General features: G+C 47.0%; 1 protein-coding gene across 2 annotated transcripts in view; it reads right to left on the reverse strand.

Annotated features, from left to right (window-relative positions):
- Window positions 1-2,500, reverse strand: part of LOC143040595 (uncharacterized) — a 649,244-nt gene that overhangs the window by 380,803 nt on the left and 265,941 nt on the right. For both annotated transcript variants that reach the window (XM_076211703.1, XM_076211702.1), the window contains exon 2: window positions 2,412-2,450. The gene's annotated coding sequence lies outside the window, so the exon portion shown is untranslated. The remainder of the gene's footprint in view (window positions 1-2,411; window positions 2,451-2,500) is intronic.

Genomic DNA, 2,500 nt, shown 5'->3' on the forward strand with positions numbered 1-2,500 from the left:
CCTTCTCCCTTCCCCTCCTCGCCTTCCCTCGTTTCCCCCTTCCCCTCCCCCTCTTCCCCCCTCCTCGTCTCTCCCCCTTCCCCTCTCCCCTCCTCGTCTCCCCCTTTCCCCCGTCTCCCCCTTTCCCCTTCGTCTCCCCTTCTCCTTTCCCCTCCTCGCCTCCCCTTTCCTCCCTCGTCTCCCCCCCGTCTCCCCCCTCTTTCAGGAAATGGAAACGTCCAGGCCGGAGTAGGTTCCCCTCCTCAGCTCCTCCGCTTATTTGCGTCATGTTTCCGTTTTCTCTAATTTCCTCTTTTCGGAATAGAGCTCGGGCGGTCGGTCGGTCGGTTGGGCAACGTGCGAATTCTTTCCCAGAGGGGGACCTTCCCCGATTTTGGATCATCCTCGCGAATTTAAAACCCTTTTACTAACTTAACCTAACAGACCTGAACTTAACTTAACCTGACAGACCTGAACTTAACCTAACAGACCTGAACTTAACCTAACAGACCTGAACTTAACCTAACAGACCTGAACTTAACTTGAACTAACATAACCCAACTTAACCAAACAGACCTGAATTAAACTTGACCTTACCGAACCAAACTTAACCTAACAGAACTGAACTTAACCTAACCTAATTTAACCAAACCTAATTTTAACTACCAGAACTGAACTTAACCTCACTTAACCTTACCCAGCCTAACCTTACGTAACAGAGCTGAACTTAACCTAAAATAACCTTACCTAACTTTACCTAACCTAACCAAAGCTAACTTAATCTAACCTTCTTTTGATGATTGATTGATGATTGATATGGTCTAACGTCACAACCCCCCCCCCTATCGGAAGGCTAGAACGGTGCCCCTCACAGAGGACTTTGTAGCGTGCAATTTAATTAACCATGCCCTTGGTTCAGCTTCGCCGGTGGCAGGATTCGAACCGCCATCCCCTTCGTTGCAAGTAACGACGGCCTAACTCGCTCGACCAGCGAGCTTCCTTTTGATGTACTTTCATAATATCACAGCCAAGAAAACCAAATAAAAATTAATAATAATATTAAATAAATAGATAAATAGATTAATAAATACATAAATGAATAAATAAATACATAAACAAATATAGAAAATAAATAAATAAACAAATAAATAAAAAAAATAAAAAGGTGCCTCCGACGAGGAGGGAAAGGTCCCGTTGGGATGATTTTTTTTTTTTTTTTTTTTTTTTTGAGTTGGTCGGAGTCCGGAACTTGGCGGTAATGGGTCCGGACAAGAAACCAACGCTCATGTTTTCCCACTACACACACGCACACGCACACACACACGTAGACGCACACACACACATACACGGGAACTGGAAAACTACTACACTTTATATTACAATTAAGAAAACACACACACACACACACACACACACACACACACACACATGGGAACTGGAAAACTACTACACTTTATATTACAATTGAGAAAACACACACACACACACACACACAAACACACACACACACATACCACACGCACTCACACACATACATACACACCACGTACACACACACACACACACACATACCACACACACACACACACATACCACACACACACACACATACCACACGCACTCACTCACACACACACACACACACACACACACACACACACACACACACATACACACACACACACAGAAGGTGTAAGACATAAAATCAATCCAGCGTGAGTCTGCAATTGAACTCTGGAAGCCGGAAACCATCGATGTGACACATCCTCGCCGATGCCATTTAATCTCTCTCTCTCTCTCTCTCTCTCTCTCTCTCTCTCTCTCTCTCTCTCTCTCTCTCTCTCTCTGACGATCAGTGCCAATCCAGTGCAACCGGGGGAAGGGGGAAGGGGGAGGGGGGAGGGGGAGGGGGAAGGGGGGAAGGGGGGAGGGGGAAGGAGTGTCTGAGCGACCGACTTGTCCATGCACTGTTGTGAGATCGAACCCGTCCCGGTGTAATGTGAGAAATATGTGAAAAACAAGAATAAAGAGAAAGAGAGGAGAGAGAGTTAGAGAGTGAAAGAGAGAGGGAGTGAGTGAGGAGAGAGAGGATAGAATGAGAGGAGACAGAGAAGATAGAGAGAGAGAGAGAGAGAGAGAGAGAGAGAGAGAGAGAGAGAGAGAGAGAGAGAGAGGGGGGGGGAGGGAGAGGAGAGAGAGAGAGAGGGGGGGAGAGGAGAGAGAGAAGAGAGAGAGAAGAGAGAGGGACAGAGAGAGAGAGAGAGAGAGAGAGAGAGAGAGAGAGAGAGAGAGAGAGAGAGAGAGAGAGAGAGAGAGAGAGAGAGAGAGAGAGAGAGAGAGAGAGAGAGAGCGATGACGACTATTCGCTCAACCCGCCCCAGATCATCAGTCTTCCGCCGGACTGCGTCGGATTCCGTCGGACTCTAACTCACCTTTGGTGTCGTTGCGAATCACATGTGACCGTTTGGTATCTGCAGAGGACAAAGAAGGAAGATGTCAGTCTTCGAGTTTTAATGAATAT

Source organism: Oratosquilla oratoria, chromosome 29, assembly GCF_046742065.1.
Source record: "Oratosquilla oratoria isolate Oo_2021 chromosome 29, ASM4674206v1, whole genome shotgun sequence".
In the NCBI taxonomy this organism is placed as follows: Eukaryota; Metazoa; Arthropoda; class Malacostraca; order Stomatopoda; family Squillidae; genus Oratosquilla; species Oratosquilla oratoria.